The following is a 24,574-nucleotide window of genomic DNA, read 5'->3' on the forward strand; positions in this document are numbered from 1 at the left end:
GAGGTCGCAGTAGCTTAACAAGATGGTTTTAATGCCCCTTGGAAGAATGGTGGAGGTTGCAGTGGAATAAAAAGACAATATCAATGCCCCTTGGAAAAGTGGTGGAGGTCGCAGTAGCTTAACAAGACGGTTTTAATGCCCCTTGGAAAAGTGGTGGAGGTCGCAGTAGCTTAACAAGATGGTTTTAATGCCCCTTGGAAAAGTGGTGGAGGTCGCAGTAGCTTAAAAAGACGGTTTTAATACCCCTTGGAAAAGTGGTGGAGGTCGCAGTAGCTTAACAAGACGGTTTTAATGCCCCTTGGAAGAGATGTGGAGGTTGCAGTAGCTTAACAAGATGGTTTTAATGCCCTTGGAAGAGACGTGGAGGTCGCAGTAGCTTAACAAGACGGTTTTAATGCCCCTTGAAAGAGACGTGAAGGTCGCAATAGCTTAACAAGACGGTTTTAATGCCCCTTGGAAGAATGGTGGAGGTTGCAGTGGAATAAAAAGACAATATCAATGCCCCTTGGAAAAGTGGTGGAGGTCGCAGTAGCTTAACAAGACGGTTTTAATGCCCCTTGGAAAAGTGGTGGAGGTCGCAGTAGCTTAACAAGACGGTTTTAATGCCCCTTGGAAAAGTGGTGGAGGTCGCAGTAGCTTAACAAGACGGTTTTAAAACCCCTTGGAAAAGTGGTGGAGGTCGCAGTAGCTTAACAAGACGGTTTTAATGCCCCTTGAAAGAGACGTGAAGGTCGCAGTAGCTTAACAAGACGGTTTTAATGCCCCTTGGAAGAATGGTGGAGGTTGCAGTGGAATAAAAAGACAATATCAATGCCCCTTGGAAAAGTGGTGGAGGTCGCAGTAGCTTAACAAGACGGTTTTAATGCCCCTTGAAAAGTGGTGGAGGTCGCAGTAGCTTAACAAGATGGTTTTAATGCTCCTTGGAAAAGTGGTGGAGGTCGCAGTAGCTTAACAAGACGGTTTTAATGCCCCTTGGAAAAGTGGTGGAGGTCGCAGTAGCTTAACAAGACGGTTTTAATGCCCCTTGGAAAAGTGGTGGAGGTCGCAGGAGCTTAACAAGACGGTTTTAATGCCCCTTGGAAGAGACGTGGAGGTCGCAGTGGAATAAAAAGACAATATCAATGCCCCTTGGAAAAGTGGTGGAGGTCGCAGTAGCTTAACAAGACGGTTTTAATGCCCCTTGGAAAAGTGGTGGAGGTCGCAGTAGCTTAACAAGATGGTTTTAATGCCCCTTGGAAGAGACGTGGAGGTTGCAGTAGCTTAACAAGACGATTTTAATGCCCCTTGGAAGAGACGTGGAGGTCGCAGTAGCTTAACAAGACGGTTTTAATGCCCCTTGGAAGAATGGTGGAGGTCGCAGTGGAATAAAAAGACAATATCAATGCCCCTTGGAAAAGTGGTGGAGGTCGCAGTAGGTTAACTAGACGGTTTTAATGCCCCTTGGAAAAGTGGTGGAGGTCGCAGTAGCTTAACAAGACGGTTTTAATACCCCTTGGAAAAGTGGTGGAGGTCGCAGTAGCTTAACAAGACGGTTTTAATGCCCCTTGGAAGGGACGTGGAGGTTGCAGTAGCTTAACAAGACGGTTTTAATGCCCCTTGGAAGAATGGTGGAGGTCGCAGTGGAATAAAAAGACAATATGAATGCCCCTTGGAAAAGTGGTGGAGGTCGCAGTAGCTTAACAAGACGGTTTTAATGCCCCTTGGAAAAGTGGTGGAGGTCGCAGTAGCTTAACAAGATGGTTTTAATGCCCCTTGGAAGAGACGTGGAGGTTGCAGTAGCTTAACAAGACGGTTTTAATGCCCCTTGGAAGAATGGTGGAGGTCGCAGTGGAATAAAAAGACAATATGAATGCCCCTTGGAAAAGTGGTGGAGGTCGCAGTAGCTTAAGACGGTTTTAATGCCCCTTGGAAGAATGGTGGAGGTCGCAGTGGAATTAAAAGACAATATCAATGCCCCTTGGAAAAATGGTGGAGGTCGCAGTAGCTTAACAAGACGGTTTTAATGCCCCTTGGAAAAGTGGTGGAGGTCGCAGTAGCTTAACAAGATGGTTTTAATGCCCCTTGGAAGAGACGTGGAGGTTGCAGTAGCTTAACAAGACGGTTTTAATGCCCCTTGGAAGAGACGTGGAGGTCGCAGTAGCTTAACAAGACGGTTTTAATGCCCCTTGGAAGAATGGTGGAGGTCGCAGTGGAATAAAAAGACAATATCAATGCCCCTTGGAAAAGTGGTGGAGGTCGCAGTAGGTTAACTAGACGGTTTTAATGCCCCTTGGAAAAGTGGTGGAGGTCGCAGTAGCTTAACAAGACGGTTTTAATACCCCTTGGAAAAGTGGTGGAGGTCGCAGTAGCTTAACAAGACGGTTTTAATGCCCCTTGGAAGGGACGTGGAGGTTGCAGTAGCTTAACAAGACGGTTTTAATGCCCCTTGGAAGAGACGTGGAGGTTGCAGTAGCTTAACAAGACGGTTTTAATGCCCCTTGGAAGAATGGTGGAGGTCGCAGTGGAATAAAAAGACAATATGAATGCCCCTTGGAAAAGTGGTGGAGGTCGCAGTAGCTTAACAAGACGGTTTTAATGCCCCTTGGATGAATGGTGGAGGTCGCAGTGGAATAAAAAGACAATATCAATGCCCCTTGGAAAAGTGGTGGAGGTCGCAGTAGCTTAACAAGACGGTTTTAATGCCCCTTGGAAAAGTGGTGGAGGTCGCAGTATCTTAACAAGACGGTTTTAATGCCCCTTGGAAGAGACGTGGAGGTCGCAGTAGCTTAACAAGACGGTTTTAATGCCCCTTGGAAGAATGGTGGAGGTCCCAGTGGAATAAAAAGACAATATCAATGCCCCTTGGAAAAGTGGTGGAGGTCGCAGTAGCTTAACAAGACGGTTTTAATGCCCCTTGGAAAAGTGGTGGAGGTCGCAGTAGCTTAACAAGATGGTTTTAATACCCCTTGGAAAAGTGGTGGAGGTCGCAGTAGCTTAACAAGACGGTTTTAATGCCCCTTGGAAGAGATGTGGAGGTTGCAGTAGCTTAACAAGATGGTTTTAATGCCCCTTGGAAGAGACGTGGAGGTCGCAGTAGCTTAACAAGACAGTTTTAATGCCCCTTGAAAGAGACGTGGAGGTCGCAGTAGCTTAATAAGATGGTTTTAATGCCCCTTGGAAGAATGGTGGAGGTTGCAGTGGAATAAAAAGACAATATCAATGCCCCTTGGAAAAGTGGTGGAGGTCGCAGTAGCTTAACAAGACGGTTTTAATGCCCCTTGGAAAAGTGGTGGAGGTCGCAGTAGCTTAACAAGATGGTTTTAATGCCCCTTGGAAAAGTGGTGGAGGTCGCAGTAGCTTAAAAAGACGGTTTTAATACCCCTTGGAAAAGTGGTGGAGGTCGCAGTAGCTTAACAAGATGGTTTTAATGCCCCTTGGAAGAGATGTGGAGGTTGCAGTAGCTTAACAAGATGGTTTTAATGCCCTTGGAAGAGACGTGGAGGTCGCAGTAGCTTAACAAGACGGTTTTAATGCCCCTTGAAAGAGACGTGAAGGTCGCAATAGCTTAACAAGATGGTTTTAATGCCCCTTGGAAGAATGGTGGAGGTTGCAGTGGAATAAAAAGACAATATCAATGCCCCTTGGAAAAGTGGTGGAGGTCGCAGTAGCTTAACAAGACGGTTTTAATGCCCCTTGGAAAAGTGGTGGAGGTCGCAGTAGCTTAACAAGACGGTTTTAATGCCCCTTGGAAAAGTGGTGGAGGTCGCAGTAGCTTAACAAGACGGTTTTAATACCCCTTGGAAAAGTGGTGGAGGTCGCAGTAGCTTAACAAGACGGTTTTAATGCCCCTTGAAAGAGACGTGAAGGTCGCAGTAGCTTAACAAGATGGTTTTAATGCCCCTTGGAAGAATGGTGGAGGTTGCAGTGGAATAAAAAGACAATATCAATGCCCCTTGGAAAAGTGGTGGAGGTCGCAGGAGCTTAACAAGACGGTTTTAATGCCCCTTGAAAAGTGGTGGAGGTCGCAGTAGCTTAACAAGATGGTTTTAATGCTCCTTGGAAAAGTGGTGGAGGTCGCAGTAGCTTAACAAGACGGTTTTAATGGCCCTTGGAAAAGTGGTGGAGGTCGCAGGAGCTTAACAAGACGGTTTTAATGCCCCTTGGAAGAGACGTGGAGGTCGCAGTGGAATAAAAAGACAATATCAATGCCCCTTGGAAAAGTGGTGGAGGTCGCAGTAGCTTAACTAGACGGTTTTAATGCCCCTTGGAAAAGTGGTGGAGGTCGCAGTAGCTTAACAAGATGGTTTTAATGCCCCTTGGAATAGACGTGGAGGTTGCAGTAGCTTAACAAGACGATTTTAATGCCCCTTGGAAGAGACGTGGAGGTCGCAGTAGCTTAACAAGACGGTTTTAATGCCCCTTGGAAGAATGGTGGAGGTCGCAGTGGAATAAAAAGACAATATCAATGCCCCTTGGAAAAGTGGTGGAGGTCGCAGTAGGTTAACTAGACGGTTTTAATGCCCCTTGGAAAAGTGGTGGAGGTCGCAGTAGCTTAACAAGACGGTTTTAATACCCCTTGGAAAAGTGGTGGAGGTCGCAGTAGCTTAACAAGACGGTTTTAATGCCCCTTGGAAGGGACGTGGAGGTTGCAGTAGCTTAACAAGACGGTTTTAATGCCCCTTGGAAGAATGGTGGAGGTCGCAGTGGAATAAAAAGACAATATGAATGCCCCTTGGAAAAGTGGTGGAGGTCGCAGTAGCTTAACAAGACGGTTTTAATGCCCCTTGGATGAATGGTGGAGGTCGCAGTGGAATAAAAAGACAATATCAATGCCCCTTGGAAAAGTGGTGGAGGTCGCAGTAGCTTAACAAGACGGTTTTAATGCCCCTTGGAAAAGTGGTGGAGGTCGCAGTGGAATAAAAAGACAATATCAATGCCCCTTGGAAAAGTGGTGGAGGTCGCAGTAGCTTAACAAGACGGTTTTAATGCCCCTTGGAAAATTGGTGGAGGTCGCAGTAGCTTAACAAGACAGTTTTAATACCCCTTGGAAAAGTGGTGGAGGTCGCAGTAGCTTAACAAGACGGTTTTAATGCCCCTTGGAAGAGATGTGGAGGTTGCAGTAGCTTAACAAGATGGTTTTAATGCCCCTTGGAAGAGACGTGGAGGTCGCAGTAGCTTAACAAGACGGTTTTAATGCCACTTGAAAGAGACGTGGAGGTCGCAGTAGCTTAACAAGATGGTTTTAATGCCCCTTGGAAGAATGGTGGAGGTTGCAGTGGAATAAAAAGACAATATCAATGCCCCTTGGAAAAGTGGTGGAGGTCGCAGTAGCTTAACAAGACGGTTTTAATGCCCCTTGGAAAAGTGGTGGAGGTCGCAGTAGCTTAACAAGATGGTTTTAATGCCCCTTGGAAAAGTGGTGGAGGTCGCAGTAGCTTAAAAAGACGGTTTTAATACCCCTTGGAAAAGTGGTGGAGGTCGCAGTAGCTTAACAAGACGGTTTTAATGCCCCTTGGAAGAGATGTGGAGGTTGCAGTAGCTTAATAAGATGGTTTTAATGCCCCTTGGAAGAGACGTGGAGGTCGCAGTAGCTTAACAAGACGGTTTTAATGCCCCTTGAAAGAGACGTGAAGGTCGCAGTAGCTTAAGACGGTTTTAATGCCCCTTGGAAGAATGGTGGAGGTCGCAGTGGAATAAAAAGACAATATGAATGCCCCTTGGAAAAGTGGTGGAGGTCGCAGTAGCTTAACAAGACGGTTTTAATGCCCCTTGGAAAAGTGGTGGAGGTCGCAGTAGCTTAACAAGATGGTTTTAATGCCCCTTGGAAGAGACGTGGAGGTTGCAGTAGCTTAACAAGACGGTTTTAATGCCCCTTGGAAGAATGGTGGAGGTCGCAGTGGAATAAAAAGACAATATGAATGCCCCTTGGAAAAGTGGTGGAGGTCGCAGTAGCTTAACAAGACGGTTTTAATGCCCCTTGGAAGAATGGTGGAGGTCGCAGTGGAATAAAAAGACAATATCAATGCCCCTTGGAAAAATGGTGGAGGTCGCAGTAGCTTAACAAGACGGTTTTAATGCCCCTTGGAAAAGTGGTGGAGGTCGCAGTAGCTTAACAAGATGGTTTTAATGCCCCTTGGAAGAGACGTGGAGGTTGCAGTAGCTTAACAAGACGGTTTTAATGCCCCTTGGAAGAGACGTGGAGGTCGCAGTAGCTTAACAAGACGGTTTTAATGCCCCTTGGAAGAATGGTGGAGGTCGCAGTGGAATAAAAAGACAATATCAATGCCCCTTGGAAAAGTGGTGGAGGTCGCAGTAGGTTAACTAGACGGTTTTAATGCCCCTTGGAAAAGTGGTGGAGGTCGCAGTAGCTTAACAAGACGGTTTTAATACCCCTTGGAAAAGTGGTGGAGGTCGCAGTAGCTTAACAAGACGGTTTTAATGCCCCTTGGAAGGGACGTGGAGGTTGCAGTAGCTTAACAAGACGGTTTTAATGCCCCTTGGAAGAGACGTGGAGGTTGCAGTAGCTTAACAAGACGGTTTTAATGCCCCTTGGAAGAATGGTGGAGGTCGCAGTGGAATAAAAAGACAATATGAATGCCCCTTGGAAAAGTGGTGGAGGTCGCAGTAGCTTAACAAGACGGTTTTAATGCCCCTTGGATGAATGGTGGAGGTCGCAGTGGAATAAAAAGACAATATCAATGCCCCTTGGAAAAGTGGTGGAGGTCGCAGTAGGTTAACTAGACGGTTTTAATGCCCCTTGGAAAAGTGGTGGAGGTCGCAGTAGCTTAACAAGACGGTTTTAATGCCCCTTGGAAGAGACGTGGAGGTCGCAGTAGCTTAACAAGACGGTTTTAATGCCCCTTGGAAGAATGGTGGAGGTCCCAGTGGAATAAAAAGACAATATCAATGCCCCTTGGAAAAGTGGTGGAGGTCGCAGTAGCTTAACAAGACGGTTTTAATGCCCCTTGGAAAAGTGGTGGAGGTCGCAGTAGCTTAACAAGATGGTTTTAATACCCCTTGGAAAAGTGGTGGAGGTCGCAGTAGCTTAACAAGACGGTTTTAATGCCCCTTGGAAGAGATGTGGAGGTTGCAGTAGCTTAACAAGATGGTTTTAATGCCCCTTGGAAGAGACGTGGAGGTCGCAGTAGCTTAACAAGACAGTTTTAATGCCCCTTGAAAGAGACGTGGAGGTCGCAGTAGCTTAACAAGATGGTTTTAATGCCCCTTGGAAGAATGGTGGAGGTTGCAGTGGAATAAAAAGACAATATCAATGCCCCTTGGAAAAGTGGTGGAGGTCGCAGTAGCTTAACAAGACGGTTTTAATGCCCCTTGGAAAAGTGGTGGAGGTCGCAGTAGCTTAACAAGACGGTTTTAATGCCCCTTGGAAAAGTGGTGGAGGTCGCAGTAGCTTAACAAGACGGTTTTAAAACCCCTTGGAAAAGTGGTGGAGGTCGCAGTAGCTTAACAAGACGGTTTTAATGCCCCTTGAAAGAGACGTGAAGGTCGCAGTAGCTTAACAAGACGGTTTTAATGCCCCTTGGAAGAATGGTGGAGGTTGCAGTGGAATAAAAAGACAATATCAATGCCCTTTGGAAAAGTGGTGGAGGTCGCAGTAGCTTAACAAGACGGTTTTAATGCCCCTTGAAAAGTGGTGGAGGTCGCAGTAGCTTAACAAGATGGTTTTAATGCTCCTTGGAAAAGTGGTGGAGGTCGCAGTAGCTTAACAAGACGGTTTTAATGCCCCTTGGAAAAGTGGTGGAGGTCGCAGTAGCTTAACAAGACGGTTTTAATGCCCCTTGGAAAAGTGGTGGAGGTCGCAGGAGCTTAACAAGACGGTTTTAATGCCCCTTGGAAGAGACGTGGAGGTCGCAGTGGAATAAAAAGACAATATCAATGCCCCTTGGAAAAGTGGTGGAGGTCGCAGTAGCTTAACAAGACGGTTTTAATGCCCCTTGGAAAAGTGGTGGAGGTCGCAGTAGCTTAACAAGATGGTTTTAATGCCCCTTGGAAGAGACGTGGAGGTTGCAGTAGCTTAACAAGACGATTTTAATGCCCCTTGGAAGAGACGTGGAGGTCGCAGTAGCTTAACAAGACGGTTTTAATGCCCCTTGGAAGAATGGTGGAGGTCGCAGTGGAATAAAAAGACAATATCAATGCCCCTTGGAAAAGTGGTGGAGGTCGCAGTAGGTTAACTAGACGGTTTTAATGCCCCTTGGAAAAGTGGTGGAGGTCGCAGTAGCTTAACAAGACGGTTTTAATACCCCTTGGAAAAGTGGTGGAGGTCGCAGTAGCTTAACAAGACGGTTTTAATGCCCCTTGGAAGGGACGTGGAGGTTGCAGTAGCTTAACAAGACGGTTTTAATGCCCCTTGGAAGAATGGTGGAGGTCGCAGTGGAATAAAAAGACAATATGAATGCCCCTTGGAAAAGTGGTGGAGGTCGCAGTAGCTTAACAAGACGGTTTTAATGCCCCTTGGAAAAGTGGTGGAGGTCGCAGTAGCTTAACAAGATGGTTTTAATGCCCCTTGGAAGAGACGTGGAGGTTGCAGTAGCTTAACAAGACGGTTTTAATGCCCCTTGGAAGAATGGTGGAGGTCGCAGTGGAATAAAAAGACAATATGAATGCCCCTTGGAAAAGTGGTGGAGGTCGCAGTAGCTTAAGACGGTTTTAATGCCCCTTGGAAGAATGGTGGAGGTCGCAGTGGAATTAAAAGACAATATCAATGCCCCTTGGAAAAATGGTGGAGGTCGCAGTAGCTTAACAAGACGGTTTTAATGCCCCTTGGAAAAGTGGTGGAGGTCGCAGTAGCTTAACAAGATGGTTTTAATGCCCCTTGGAAGAGACGTGGAGGTTGCAGTAGCTTAACAAGACGGTTTTAATGCCCCTTGGAAGAGACGTGGAGGTCGCAGTAGCTTAACAAGACGGTTATAATGCCCCTTGGAAGAATGGTGGAGGTCGCAGTGGAATAAAAAGACAATATCAATGCCCCTTGGAAAAGTGGTGGAGGTCGCAGTAGGTTAACTAGACGGTTTTAATGCCCCTTGGAAAAGTGGTGGAGGTCGCAGTAGCTTAACAAGACGGTTTTAATACCCCTTGGAAAAGTGGTGGAGGTCGCAGTAGCTTAACAAGACGGTTTTAATGCCCCTTGGAAGGGACGTGGAGGTTGCAGTAGCTTAACAAGACGGTTTTAATGCCCCTTGGAAGAGACGTGGAGGTTGCAGTAGCTTAACAAGACGGTTTTAATGCCCCTTGGAAGAATGGTGGAGGTCGCAGTGGAATAAAAAGACAATATGAATGCCCCTTGGAAAAGTGGTGGAGGTCGCAGTAGCTTAACAAGACGGTTTTAATGCCCCTTGGATGAATGGTGGAGGTCGCAGTGGAATAAAAAGACAATATCAATGCCCCTTGGAAAAGTGGTGGAGGTCGCAGTAGCTTAACAAGACGGTTTTAATGCCCCTTGGAAAAGTGGTGGAGGTCGCAGTATCTTAACAAGACGGTTTTAATGCCCCTTGGAAGAGACGTGGAGGTCGCAGTAGCTTAACAAGACGGTTTTAATGCCCCTTGGAAGAATGGTGGAGGTCCCAGTGGAATAAAAAGACAATATCAATGCCCCTTGGAAAAGTGGTGGAGGTCGCAGTAGCTTAACAAGACGGTTTTAATGCCCCTTGGAAAAGTGGTGGAGGTCGCAGTAGCTTAACAAGATGGTTTTAATACCCCTTGGAAAAGTGGTGGAGGTCGCAGTAGCTTAACAAGACGGTTTTAATGCCCCTTGGAAGAGATGTGGAGGTTGCAGTAGCTTAACAAGATGGTTTTAATGCCCCTTGGAAGAGACGTGGAGGTCGCAGTAGCTTAACAAGACAGTTTTAATGCCCCTTGAAAGAGACGTGGAGGTCGCAGTAGCTTAATAAGATGGTTTTAATGCCCCTTGGAAGAATGGTGGAGGTTGCAGTGGAATAAAAAGACAATATCAATGCCCCTTGGAAAAGTGGTGGAGGTCGCAGTAGCTTAACAAGACGGTTTTAATGCCCCTTGGAAAAGTGGTGGAGGTCGCAGTAGCTTAACAAGATGGTTTTAATGCCCCTTGGAAAAGTGGTGGAGGTCGCAGTAGCTTAAAAAGACGGTTTTAATACCCCTTGGAAAAGTGGTGGAGGTCGCAGTAGCTTAACAAGATGGTTTTAATGCCCCTTGGAAGAGATGTGGAGGTTGCAGTAGCTTAACAAGATGGTTTTAATGCCCTTGGAAGAGACGTGGAGGTCGCAGTAGCTTAACAAGACGGTTTTAATGCCCCTTGAAAGAGACGTGAAGGTCGCAATAGCTTAACAAGATGGTTTTAATGCCCCTTGGAAGAATGGTGGAGGTTGCAGTGGAATAAAAAGACAATATCAATGCCCCTTGGAAAAGTGGTGGAGGTCGCAGTAGCTTAACAAGACGGTTTTAATGCCCCTTGGAAAAGTGGTGGAGGTCGCAGTAGCTTAACAAGACGGTTTTAATGCCCCTTGGAAAAGTGGTGGAGGTCGCAGTAGCTTAACAAGACGGTTTTAATACCCCTTGGAAAAGTGGTGGAGGTCGCAGTAGCTTAACAAGACGGTTTTAATGCCCCTTGAAAGAGACGTGAAGGTCGCAGTAGCTTAACAAGATGGTTTTAATGCCCCTTGGAAGAATGGTGGAGGTTGCAGTGGAATAAAAAGACAATATCAATGCCCCTTGGAAAAGTGGTGGAGGTCGCAGGAGCTTAACAAGACGGTTTTAATGCCCCTTGAAAAGTGGTGGAGGTCGCAGTAGCTTAACAAGATGGTTTTAATGCTCCTTGGAAAAGTGGTGGAGGTCGCAGTAGCTTAACAAGACGGTTTTAATGGCCCTTGGAAAAGTGGTGGAGGTCGCAGGAGCTTAACAAGACGGTTTTAATGCCCCTTGGAAGAGACGTGGAGGTCGCAGTGGAATAAAAAGACAATATCAATGCCCCTTGGAAAAGTGGTGGAGGTCGCAGTAGCTTAACTAGACGGTTTTAATGCCCCTTGGAAAAGTGGTGGAGGTCGCAGTAGCTTAACAAGATGGTTTTAATGCCCCTTGGAATAGACGTGGAGGTTGCAGTAGCTTAACAAGACGATTTTAATGCCCCTTGGAAGAGACGTGGAGGTCGCAGTAGCTTAACAAGACGGTTTTAATGCCCCTTGGAAGAATGGTGGAGGTCGCAGTGGAATAAAAAGACAATATCAATGCCCCTTGGAAAAGTGGTGGAGGTCGCAGTAGGTTAACTAGACGGTTTTAATGCCCCTTGGAAAAGTGGTGGAGGTCGCAGTAGCTTAACAAGACGGTTTTAATACCCCTTGGAAAAGTGGTGGAGGTCGCAGTAGCTTAACAAGACGGTTTTAATGCCCCTTGGAAGGGACGTGGAGGTTGCAGTAGCTTAACAAGACGGTTTTAATGCCCCTTGGAAGAATGGTGGAGGTCGCAGTGGAATAAAAAGACAATATGAATGCCCCTTGGAAAAGTGGTGGAGGTCGCAGTAGCTTAACAAGACGGTTTTAATGCCCCTTGGATGAATGGTGGAGGTCGCAGTGGAATAAAAAGACAATATCAATGCCCCTTGGAAAAGTGGTGGAGGTCGCAGTAGCTTAACAAGACGGTTTTAATGCCCCTTGGAAAAGTGGTGGAGGTCGCAGTGGAATAAAAAGACAATATCAATGCCCCTTGGAAAAGTGGTGGAGGTCGCAGTAGCTTAACAAGACGGTTTTAATGCCCCTTGGAAAATTGGTGGAGGTCGCAGTAGCTTAACAAGACAGTTTTAATACCCCTTGGAAAAGTGGTGGAGGTCGCAGTAGCTTAACAAGACGGTTTTAATGCCCCTTGGAAGAGATGTGGAGGTTGCAGTAGCTTAACAAGATGGTTTTAATGCCCCTTGGAAGAGACGTGGAGGTCGCAGTAGCTTAACAAGACGGTTTTAATGCCACTTGAAAGAGACGTGGAGGTCGCAGTAGCTTAACAAGATGGTTTTAATGCCCCTTGGAAGAATGGTGGAGGTTGCAGTGGAATAAAAAGACAATATCAATGCCCCTTGGAAAAGTGGTGGAGGTCGCAGTAGCTTAACAAGACGGTTTTAATGCCCCTTGGAAAAGTGGTGGAGGTCGCAGTAGCTTAACAAGATGGTTTTAATGCCCCTTGGAAAAGTGGTGGAGGTCGCAGTAGCTTAAAAAGACGGTTTTAATACCCCTTGGAAAAGTGGTGGAGGTCGCAGTAGCTTAACAAGACGGTTTTAATGCCCCTTGGAAGAGATGTGGAGGTTGCAGTAGCTTAATAAGATGGTTTTAATGCCCCTTGGAAGAGACGTGGAGGTCGCAGTAGCTTAACAAGACGGTTTTAATGCCCCTTGAAAGAGACGTGAAGGTCGCAGTAGCTTAAGACGGTTTTAATGCCCCTTGGAAGAATGGTGGAGGTCGCAGTGGAATAAAAAGACAATATGAATGCCCCTTGGAAAAGTGGTGGAGGTCGCAGTAGCTTAACAAGACGGTTTTAATGCCCCTTGGAAAAGTGGTGGAGGTCGCAGTAGCTTAACAAGATGGTTTTAATGCCCCTTGGAAGAGACGTGGAGGTTGCAGTAGCTTAACAAGACGGTTTTAATGCCCCTTGGAAGAATGGTGGAGGTCGCAGTGGAATAAAAAGACAATATGAATGCCCCTTGGAAAAGTGGTGGAGGTCGCAGTAGCTTAACAAGACGGTTTTAATGCCCCTTGGAAGAATGGTGGAGGTCGCAGTGGAATAAAAAGACAATATCAATGCCCCTTGGAAAAATGGTGGAGGTCGCAGTAGCTTAACAAGACGGTTTTAATGCCCCTTGGAAAAGTGGTGGAGGTCGCAGTAGCTTAACAAGATGGTTTTAATGCCCCTTGGAAGAGACGTGGAGGTTGCAGTAGCTTAACAAGACGGTTTTAATGCCCCTTGGAAGAGACGTGGAGGTCGCAGTAGCTTAACAAGACGGTTTTAATGCCCCTTGGAAGAATGGTGGAGGTCGCAGTGGAATAAAAAGACAATATCAATGCCCCTTGGAAAAGTGGTGGAGGTCGCAGTAGGTTAACTAGACGGTTTTAATGCCCCTTGGAAAAGTGGTGGAGGTCGCAGTAGCTTAACAAGACGGTTTTAATACCCCTTGGAAAAGTGGTGGAGGTCGCAGTAGCTTAACAAGACGGTTTTAATGCCCCTTGGAAGGGACGTGGAGGTTGCAGTAGCTTAACAAGACGGTTTTAATGCCCCTTGGAAGAGACGTGGAGGTTGCAGTAGCTTAACAAGACGGTTTTAATGCCCCTTGGAAGAATGGTGGAGGTCGCAGTGGAATAAAAAGACAATATGAATGCCCCTTGGAAAAGTGGTGGAGGTCGCAGTAGCTTAACAAGACGGTTTTAATGCCCCTTGGATGAATGGTGGAGGTCGCAGTGGAATAAAAAGACAATATCAATGCCCCTTGGAAAAGTGGTGGAGGTCGCAGTAGGTTAACTAGACGGTTTTAATGCCCCTTGGAAAAGTGGTGGAGGTCGCAGTAGCTTAACAAGACGGTTTTAATGCCCCTTGGAAGAGACGTGGAGGTCGCAGTAGCTTAACAAGACGGTTTTAATGCCCCTTGGAAGAATGGTGGAGGTCCCAGTGGAATAAAAAGACAATATCAATGCCCCTTGGAAAAGTGGTGGAGGTCGCAGTAGCTTAACAAGACGGTTTTAATGCCCCTTGGAAAAGTGGTGGAGGTCGCAGTAGCTTAACAAGATGGTTTTAATACCCCTTGGAAAAGTGGTGGAGGTCGCAGTAGCTTAACAAGACGGTTTTAATGCCCCTTGGAAGAGATGTGGAGGTTGCAGTAGCTTAACAAGATGGTTTTAATGCCCCTTGGAAGAGACGTGGAGGTCGCAGTAGCTTAACAAGACAGTTTTAATGCCCCTTGAAAGAGACGTGGAGGTCGCAGTAGCTTAACAAGATGGTTTTAATGCCCCTTGGAAGAATGGTGGAGGTTGCAGTGGAATAAAAAGACAATATCAATGCCCCTTGGAAAAGTGGTGGAGGTCGCAGTAGCTTAACAAGACGGTTTTAATGCCCCTTGGAAAAGTGGTGGAGGTCGCAGTAGCTTAACAAGACGGTTTTAATGCCCCTTGGAAAAGTGGTGGAGGTCGCAGTAGCTTAACAAGACGGTTTTAAAACCCCTTGGAAAAGTGGTGGAGGTCGCAGTAGCTTAACAAGACGGTTTTAATGCCCCTTGAAAGAGACGTGAAGGTCGCAGTAGCTTAACAAGACGGTTTTAATGCCCCTTGGAAGAATGGTGGAGGTTGCAGTGGAATAAAAAGACAATATCAATGCCCTTTGGAAAAGTGGTGGAGGTCGCAGTAGCTTAACAAGACGGTTTTAATGCCCCTTGAAAAGTGGTGGAGGTCGCAGTAGCTTAACAAGATGGTTTTAATGCTCCTTGGAAAAGTGGTGGAGGTCGCAGTAGCTTAACAAGACGGTTTTAATGCCCCTTGGAAAAGTGGTGGAGGTCGCAGTAGCTTAACAAGACGGTTTTAATGCCCCTTGGAAAAGTGGTGGAGGTCGCAGGAGCTTAACAAGACGGTTTTAATGCCCCTTGGAAGAGACGTGGAGGTCGCAGTGGAATAAAAAGACAATATCAATGCCCCTTGGAAAAGTGGTGGAGGTCGCAGTAGCTTAACAAGACGGTTTTAATGCCCCTTGGAAAAGTGGTGGAGGTCGCAGTAGCTTAACAAGATGGTTTTAATGCCCCTTGGAAGAGACGTGGAGGTTGCAGTAGCTTAACAAGACGATTTTAATGCCCCTTGGAAGAGACGTGGAGGTCGCAGTAGCTTAACAAGACGGTTTTAATGCCCCTTGGAAGAATGGTGGAGGTCGCAGTGGAATAAAAAGACAATATCAATGCCCCTTGGAAAAGTGGTGGAGGTCGCAGTAGGTTAACTAGACGGTTTTAATGCCCCTTGGAAAAGTGGTGGAGGTCGCAGTAGCTTAACAAGACGGTTTTAATACCCCTTGGAAAAGTGGTGGAGGTCGCAGTAGCTTAACAAGACGGTTTTAATGCCCCTTGGAAGGGACGTGGAGGTTGCAGTAGCTTAACAAGACGGTTTTAATGCCCCTTGGAAGAATGGTGGAGGTCGCAGTGGAATAAAAAGACAATATGAATGCCCCTTGGAAAAGTGGTGGAGGTCGCAGTAGCTTAACAAGACGGTTTTAATGCCCCTTGGAAAAGTGGTGGAGGTCGCAGTAGCTTAACAAGATGGTTTTAATGCCCCTTGGAAGAGACGTGGAGGTTGCAGTAGCTTAACAAGACGGTTTTAATGCCCCTTGGAAGAATGGTGGAGGTCGCAGTGGAATAAAAAGACAATATGAATGCCCCTTGGAAAAGTGGTGGAGGTCGCAGTAGCTTAAGACGGTTTTAATGCCCCTTGGAAGAATGGTGGAGGTCGCAGTGGAATTAAAAGACAATATCAATGCCCCTTGGAAAAATGGTGGAGGTCGCAGTAGCTTAACAAGACGGTTTTAATGCCCCTTGGAAAAGTGATGGAGGTCGCAGTAGCTTAACAAGATGGTTTTAATGCCCCTTGGAAGAGACGTGGAGGTTGCAGTAGCTTAACAAGACGGTTTTAATGCCCCTTGGAAGAGACGTGGAGGTCGCAGTAGCTTAACAAGACGGTTTTAATGCCCCTTGGAAGAATGGTGGAGGTCGCAGTGGAATAAAAAGACAATATCAATGCCCCTTGGAAAAGTGGTGGAGGTCGCAGTAGGTTAACTAGACGGTTTTAATGCCCCTTGGAAAAGTGGTGGAGGTCGCAGTAGCTTAACAAGACGGTTTTAATACCCCTTGGAAAAGTGGTGGAGGTCGCAGTAGCTTAACAAGACGGTTTTAATGCCCCTTGGAAGGGACGTGGAGGTTGCAGTAGCTTAACAAGACGGTTTTAATGCCCCTTGGAAGAGACGTGGAGGTTGCAGTAGCTTAACAAGATGGTTTTAATGCCCCTTGGAAGAATGGTGGAGGTCGCAGTGGAATAAAAAGACAATATGAATGCCCCTTGGAAAAGTGGTGGAGGTCGCAGTAGCTTAACAAGACGGTTTTAATGCCCCTTGGATGAATGGTGGAGGTCGCAGTGGAATAAAAAGACAATATCAATGCCCCTTGGAAAAGTGGTGGAGGTCGCAGTAGCTTAACAAGACGGTTTTAATGCCCCTTGGAAAAGTGGTGGAGGTCGCAGTATCTTAACAAGACGGTTTTAATGCCCCTTGGAAGAGACGTGGAGGTCGCAGTAGCTTAACAAGACGGTTTTAATGCCCCTTGGAAGAATGGTGGAGGTCCCAGTGGAATAAAAAGACAATATCAATGCCCCTTGGAAAAGTGGTGGAGGTCGCAGTAGCTTAACAAGACGGTTTTAATGCCCCTTGGAAAAGTGGTGGAGGTCGCAGTATCTTAACAAGACGGTTTTAATGCCCCTTGGAAGAGACGTGGAGGTCGCAGTAGCTTAACAAGACAGTTTTAATGCCCCTTGAAAGAGACGTGGAGGTCGCAGTAGCTTAACAAGATGGTTTTAATGCCCCTTGGAAGAATGGTGGAGGTTGCAGTGGAATAAAAAGACAATATCAATGCCCCTTGGAAAAGTGGTGGAGGTCGCAGTAGCTTAACAAGACGGTTTTAATGCCCCTTGGAAAAGTGGTGGAGGTCGCAGTAGCTTAACAAGATGGTTTTAATGCCCCTTGGAAAAGTGGTGGAGGTCGCAGTAGCTTAAAAAGACGGTTTTAATACCCCTTGGAAAAGTGGTGGAGGTCGCAGTAGCTTAACAAGACGGTTTTAATGCCCCTTGGAAGAGATGTGGAGGTTGCAGTAGCTTAACAAGATGGTTTTAATGCCCTTGGAAGAGACATGGAGGTCGCAGTAGCTTAACAAGACGGTTTTAATGCCCCTTGAAAGAGACGTGAAGGTCGCAATAGCTTAACAAGACGGTTTTAATGCCCCTTGGAAGAATGGTGGAGGTTGCAGTGGAATAAAAAGACAATATCAATGCCCCTTGGAAAAGTGGTGGAGGTCGCAGTAGCTTAACAAGACGGTTTTAATGCCCCTTGGAAAAGTGGTGGAGGTCGCAGTAGCTTAACAAGACGGTTTTAATGCCCCTTGGAAAAGTGGTGGAGGTCGCAGTAGCTTAACAAGACGGTTTTAAAACCCCTTGGAAAAGTGGTGGAGGTCGCAGTAGCTTAACAAGACGGTTTTAATGCCCCTTGAAAGAGACGTGAAGGTCGCAGTAGCTTAACAAGACGGTTTTAATGCCCCTTGGAAGAATGGTGGAGGTTGCAGTGGAATAAAAAGACAATATCAATGCCCCTTGGAAAAGTGGTGGAGGTCGCAGTAGCTTAACAAGACGGTTTTAATGCCCCTTGAAAAGTGGTGGAGGTCGCAGTAGCTTAACAAGATGGTTTTAATGCTCCTTGGAAAAGTGGTGGAGGTCGCAGTAGCTTAACAAGACGGTTTTAATGCCCCTTGGAAAAGTGGTGGAGGTCGCAGTAGCTTAACAAGACGGTTTTAATGCCCCTTGGAAAAGTGGTGGAGGTCGCAGGAGCTTAACAAGACGGTTTTAATGCCCCTTGGAAGAGACGTGGAGGTCGCAGTGGAATAAAAAGACAATATCAATGCCCCTTGGAAAAGTGGTGGAGGTCGCAGTAGCTTAACAAGACGGTTTTAATGCCCCTTGGAAAAGTGGTGGAGGTCGCAGTAGCTTAACAAGATGGTTTTAATGCCCCTTGGAAGAGACGTGGAGGTTGCAGTAGCTTAACAAGACGATTTTAATGCCCCTTGGAAGAGACGTGGAGGTCGCAGTAGCTTAACAAGACGGTTTTAATGCCCCTTGGAAGAATGGTGGAGGTCGCAGTGGAATAAAAAGACAATATCAATGCCCCTTGGAAAAGTGGTGGAGGTCGCAGTAGGTTAACTAGACGGTTTTAATGCCCCTTGGAAAAGTGGTGGAGGTCGCAGTAGCTTAACAAGACGGTTTTAATACCCCTTGGAAAAGTGGTGGAGGTCGCAGTAGCTTAACAAGACGGTTTTAATGCCCCTTGGAAGGGACGTGGAGGTTGCAGTAGCTTAACAAGACGGTTTTAATGCCCCTTGGAAGAATGGTGGAGGTCGCAGTGGAATAAAAAGACAATATGAATGCCCCTTGGAAAAGTGGTGGAGGTCGCAGTAGCTTAACAAGACGGTTTTAATGCCCCTTGGAAAAGTGGTGGAGGTCGCAGTAGCTTAACAAGATGGTTTTAATGCCCCTTGGAAGAGACGTGGAGGTTGCAGTAGCTTAACAAGACGGTTTTAATGCCCCTTGGAAGAATGGTGGAGGTCGCAGTGGAATAAAAAGACAATATGAATGCCCCTTGGAAAAGTGGTGGAGGTCGCAGTAGCTTAAGACGGTTTTAATGCCCCTTGGAAGAATGGTGGAGGTCGCAGTGGAATTAAAAGACAATATCAATGCCCCTTGGAAAAATGGTGGAGGTCGCAGTAGCTTAACAAGACGGTTTTAATGCCCCTTGGAAAAGTGGTGGAGGTCGCAGTAGCTTAACAAGATGGTTTTAATGCCCCTTGGAAGAGACGTGGAGGTTGCAGTAGCTTAACAAGACGGTTTTAATGCCCCTTGGAAGAGACGTGGAGGTCGCAGTAGCTTAACAAGACGGTTTTAATGCCCCTTGGAAGAATGGTGGAGGTCGCAGTGGAATAAAAAGACAATATCAATGCCCCTTGGAAAAGTGGTGGAGGTCGCAGTAGGTTAACTAGACGGTTTTAATGCCCCTTGGAAAAGTGGTGGAGGTCGCAGTAGCTTAACAAGACGGTTTTAATACCCCTTGGAAAAGTGGTGGAGGTCGCAGTAGCTTAACAAGACGGTTTTAATGCCCCTTGGAAGGGACGTGGAGGTTGCAGTAGCTTAACAAGACGGTTTTAATGCCCCTTGGAAGAGACGTGGAGGTTGCAGTAGCTTAACAAGACGGTTTTAATGCCCCTTGGAAGAATGGTGGAGGTCGCAGTGGAATAAAAAGACAATATGAATGCCCCTTGGAAAAGTGGTGGAGGTCGCAGTAGCTTAACAAGACGGTTTTAATGCCCCTTGGATGAATGGTGGAGGTCGCAGTGGAATAAAAAGACAATATCAATGCCCCTTGGAAAAGTGGTGGAGGTCGCAGTAGCTTAACAAGACGGTTTTAATGCCCCTTGGAAAAGTGGTGGAGGTCGCAGTATCTTAACAAGACGGTTTTAATGCCCCTTGGAAGAGACGTGGAGGTCGCAGTAGCTTAACAAGACGGTTTTAATGCCCCTTGGAAGAATGGTGGAGGTCCCAGTGGAATAAAAAGACAATATCAATGCCCCTTGGAAAAGTGGTGGAGGTCGCAGTAGCTTAACAAGACGGTTTTAATGCCCCTTGGAAAAGTGGTGGAGGTCGCAGTAGCTTAACAAGATGGTTTTAATACCCCTTGGAAAAGTGGTGGAGGTCGCAGTAGCTTAACAAGACGGTTTTAATGCCCCTTGGAAGAGATGTGGAGGTTGCAGTAGCTTAACAAGATGGTTTTAATGCCCCTTGGAAGAGACGTGGAGGTCGCAGTAGCTTAACAAGACAGTTTTAATGCCCCTTGAAAGAGACGTGGAGGTCGCAGTAGCTTAATAAGATGGTTTTAATGCCCCTTGGAAGAATGGTGGATGTTGCAGTGGAATAAAAAGACAATATCAATGCCCCTTGGAAAAGTGGTGGAGGTCGCAGTAGCTTAACAAGACGGTTTTAATGCCCCTTGGAAAAGTGGTGGAGGTCGCAGTAGCTTAACAAGATGGTTTTAATGCCCCTTGGAAAAGTGGTGGAGGTCGCAGTAGCTTAAAAAGACGGTTTTAATACCCCTTGGAAAAGTGGTGGAGGTCGCAGTAGCTTAACAAGACGGTTTTAATGCCCCTTGGAAGAGATGTGGAGGTTGCAGTAGCTTAACAAGATGGTTTTAATGCCCTTGGAAGAGACGTGGAGGTCGCAGTAGCTTAACAAGACGGTTTTAATGCCCCTTGAAAGAGACGTGAAGGTCGCAATAGCTTAACAAGATGGTTTTAATGCCCCTTGGAAGAATGGTGGAGGTTGCAGTGGAATAAAAAGACAATATCAATGCCCCTTGGAAAAGTGGTGGAGGTCGCAGTAGCTTAACAAGACGGTTTTAATGCCCCTTGGAAAAGTGGTGGAGGTCGCAGTAGCTTAACAAGACGGTTTTAATGCCCCTTGGAAAAGTGGTGGAGGTTGCAGTAGCTTAACAAGACGGTTTTAATACCCCTTGGAAAAGTGGTGGAGGTCGCAGTAGCTTAACAAGACGGTTTTAATGCCCCTTGAAAGAGACGTGAAGGTCGCAGTAGCTTAACAAGACGGTTTTAATGCCCCTTGGAAGAATGGTGGAGGTTGCAGTGGAATAAAAAGACAATATCAATGCCCCTTGGAAAAGTGGTGGAGGTCGCAGAAGCTTAACAAGACGGTTTTAATGCCCCTTGAAAAGTGGTGGAGGTCGCAGTAGCTTAACAAGATGGTTTTAATGCTCCTTGGAAAAGTGGTGGAGGTCGCAGTAGCTTAACAAGACGGTTTTAATGCCCCTTGGAAAAGTGGTGGAGGTCGCAGGAGCTTAACAAGACGGTTTTAATGCCCCTTGGAAGAGACGTGGAGGTCGCAGTGGAATAAAAAGACAATATCAATGCCCCTTGGAAAAGTGGTGGAGGTCGCAGTAGCTTAACTAGACGGTTTTAATGCCCCTTGGAAAAGTGGTGGAGGTCGCAGTAGCTTAACAAGATGGTTTTAATGCCCCTTGGAATAGACGTGGAGGTTGCAGTAGCTTAACAAGACGATTTTAATGCCCCTTGGAAGAGACGTGGAGGTCGCAGTAGCTTAACAAGACGGTTTTAATGCCCCTTGGAAGAATGGTGGAGGTCGCAGTGGAATAAAAAGACAATATCAATGCCCCTTGGAAAAGTGGTGGAGGTCGCAGTAGGTTAACTAGACGGTTTTAATGCCCCTTGGAACAGTGGTGGAGGTCGCAGTAGCTTAACAAGACGGTTTTAATACCCCTTGGAAAAGTGGTGGAGGTCGCAGTAGCTTAACAAGACGGTTTTAATGCCCCTTGGAAGGGACGTGGAGGTTGCAGTAGCTTAACAAGACGGTTTTAATGCCCCTTGGAAGAATGGTGGAGGTCGCAGTGGAATAAAAAGACAATATGAATGCCCCTTGGAAAAGTGGTGGAGGTCGCAGTAGCTTAACAAGACGGTTTTAATGCCCCTTGGATGAATGGTGGAGGTCGCAGTGGAATAAAAAGACAATATCAATGCCCCTTGGAAAAGTGGTGGAGGTCGCAGTAGCTTAACAAGACGGTTTTAATGCCCCTTGGAAAAGTGGTGGAGGTCGCAGTGGAATAAAAAGACAATATCAATGCCCCTTGGAAAAGTGGTGGAGGTCGCAGTAGCTTAACAAGACGGTTTTAATGCCCCTTGGAAAATTGGTGGAGGTCGCAGTAGCTTAACAAGACAGTTTTAATACCCCTTGGAAAAGTGGTGGAGGTCGCAGTAGCTTAACAAGACGGTTTTAATGCCCCTTGGAAGAGATGTGGAGGTTGCAGTAGCTTAACAAGATGGTTTTAATGCCCCTTGGAAGAGACGTGGAGGTCGCAGTAGCTTAACAAGACGGTTTTAATGCCACTTGAAAGAGACGTGGAGGTCGCAGTAGCTTAACAAGATGGTTTTAATGCCCCTTGGAAGAATGGTGGAGGTTGCAGTGGAATAAAAAGACAATATCAATGCCCCTTGGAAAAGTGGTGGAGGTCGCAGTAGCTTAACAAGACGGTTTTAATGCCCCTTGGAAAAGTGGTGGAGGTCGCAGTAGCTTAACAAGATGGTTTTAATGCCCCTTGGAAAAGTGGTGGAGGTCGCAGTAGCTTAAAAAGACGGTTTTAATACCCCTTGGAAAAGTGGTGGAGGTCGCAGTAGCTTAACAAGACGGTTTTAATGCCCCTTGGAAGAGATGTGGAGGTTGCAGTAGCTTAATAAGATGGTTTTAATGCCCCTTGGAAGAGACGTGGAGGTCGCAGTAGCTTAACAAGACGGTTTTAATGCCCCTTGAAAGAGACGTGAAGGTCGCAGTAGCTTAAGACGGTTTTAATGCCCCTTGGAAGAATGGTGGAGGTTGCAGTGGAATAAAAAGACAATATCAATGCCCCTTGGAAAAGTGGTGGAGGTCGCAGTAGCTTAACAAGACGGTTTTAATGCCCCTTGGAAAAGTGGTGGAGGTCGCAGTAGCTTAACAAGACGGTTTTAATGCCCCTTGGAAAAGTGGTGGAGGTCGCAGTAGCTTAACAAGACGGTTTTAATACCCCTTGGAAAAGTGGTGGAGGTCGCAGTAGCTTAACAAGATGGTTTTAATGCCCCTTGAAAGAGACGTGAAGGTCGCAGTAGCTTAACAAGACGGTTTTAATGCCCCTTGGAAGAATGGTGGAGGTTGCAGTGGAATAAAAAGACAATATCAATGCCCCTTGGAAAAGTGGTGGAGGTCGCAGTAGCTTAACAAGACGGTTTTAATGCCCCTTGAAAAGTGGTGGAGGTCGCAGTAGCTTAACAAGATGGTTTTAATGCTCCTTGGAAAAGTGGTGGAGGTCGCAGTAGCTTAACAAGACGGTTTTAATGCCCCTTGGAAAAGTGGTGGAGGTCGCAGTAGCTTAACAAGACGGTTTTAATGCCCCTTGGAAAAGTGGTGGAGGTCGCAGGAGCTTAACAAGACGGTTTTAATGCCCCTTGGAAGAGACGTGGAGGTCGCAGTGGAATAAAAAGACAATATCAATGCCCCTTGGAAAAGTGGTGGAGGTCGCAGTAGCTTAACAAGACGGTTTTAATGCCCCTTGGTAAAAGTGGTGGAGGTCGCAGTAGCTTAACAAGATGGTTTTAATGCCCCTTGGAAGAGACGTGGAGGTTGCAGTAGCTTAACAAGACGGTTTTAATGCCCCTTGGAAGAGACATGGAGGTCGCAGTAGCTTAACAAGACGGTTTTAATTCCCCTTGGAAGAATGGTGGAGGTCGCAGTGGAATAAAAAGACAATATCAATGCCCCTTGGAAAAGTGGTGGAGGTCGCAGTAGGTTAACTAGACGGTTTTAATGCCCCTTGGAAAAGTGGTGGAGGTCGCAGTAGCTTAACAAGACGGTTTTAATACCCCTTGGAAAAGTGGTGGAGGTCGCAGTAGCTTAACAAGACGGTTTTAATGCCCCTTGGAAGGGACGTGGAGGTTGCAGTAGCTTAACAAGACGGTTTTAATGCCCCTTGGAAGAATGGTGGAGGTCGCAGTGGAATAAAAACACAATATGAATGCCCCTTGGAAAAGTGGTGGAGGTCGCAGTAGCTTAACAAAACGGTTTTAATGCCCCTTGGATGAATGGTGGAGGTCGCAGTGGAATAAAAAGACAATATCAATGCCCCTTGGAAAAGTGGTGGAGGTCGCAGTAGCTTAACAAGACGGTTTTAATGCCCCTTGGAAAAGTGGTGGAGGTCGCAGTAGCTTAACAAGACGGTTTTAATGCCCCTTGGAAGAGACGTGGAGGTCGCAGTAGCTTAACAAGACGGTTTTAATGCCCCTTGGAAGAATGGTGGAGGTCGCAGTGGAATAAAAAGACAATATCAATGCCCCTTGGAAAAGTGGTGGAGGTCGCAGTAGCTTAACAAGACGGTTTTAATGCCCCTTGGAAAAGTGGTGGAGGTCGCAGTAGCTTAACAAGACGGTTTTAATACCCCTTGGAAAAGTGGTGGAGGTCGCAGTAGCTTAACAAGACGGTTTTAATGCCCCTTGGAAGAGATGTGGAGGTTGCAGTAGCTTAACAAGATGGTTTTAATGCCCCTTGGAAGAGACGTGGAGGTCGCAGTAGCTTAACAAGACAGTTTTAATGCCCCTTGAAAGAGACGTGGAGGTCGCAGTAGCTTAACAAGATGGTTTTAATGCCCCTTGCAAGAATGGTGGAGGTTGCAGTGGAATAAAAAGACAATATCAATACCCCTTGGAAAAGTGGTGGAGGTCGCAGTAGCTTAACAAGACGGTTTTAATGCCCCTTGGAAAAGTGGTGGAGGTCGCAGTAGCTTAACAAGATGGTTTTAATGCCCCTTGGAAAAGTGGTGTAGGTCTAAGTAGCTTAAAAAGACGGTTTTAATACCCCTTGGAAAAGTGGTGGAGGTCGCAGTAGCTTAACAAGACGGTTTTAATGCCCCTTCAAAGAGATGTGGAGGTTGCAGTAGCTTAACAAGATGGTTTTAATGCCCCTTGGAAGAGACGTGGAGGTCGCAGTAGCTTAACAAGACGGTTTTAATGCCCCTTGAAAGAGACGTGAAGGTCGCAGTAGCTTAATAAGACGGTTTTAATGCCCCTTGGAAGAATGGTGGAGGTTGCAGTGGAATAAAAAGACAATATCAATGCCCCTTGGAAAAGTGGTGGAGGTCGCAGTAGCTTAACAAGACGGTTTTAATGCCCCTTGGAAAAGTGGTGGAGGTCGCAGTAGCTTAACAAGACAGTTTTAATGCCCCTTGGAAAAGTGGTGGAGGTCGCAGT

Source organism: Phyllobates terribilis, unplaced genomic scaffold (genome assembly GCF_046119375.1).
Source record: "Phyllobates terribilis strain yellow unplaced genomic scaffold, ASM4611937v1 Scaffold_8__6_contigs__length_399053987, whole genome shotgun sequence".
NCBI lineage: Eukaryota > Metazoa > Chordata > Amphibia > Anura > Dendrobatidae > Phyllobates > Phyllobates terribilis.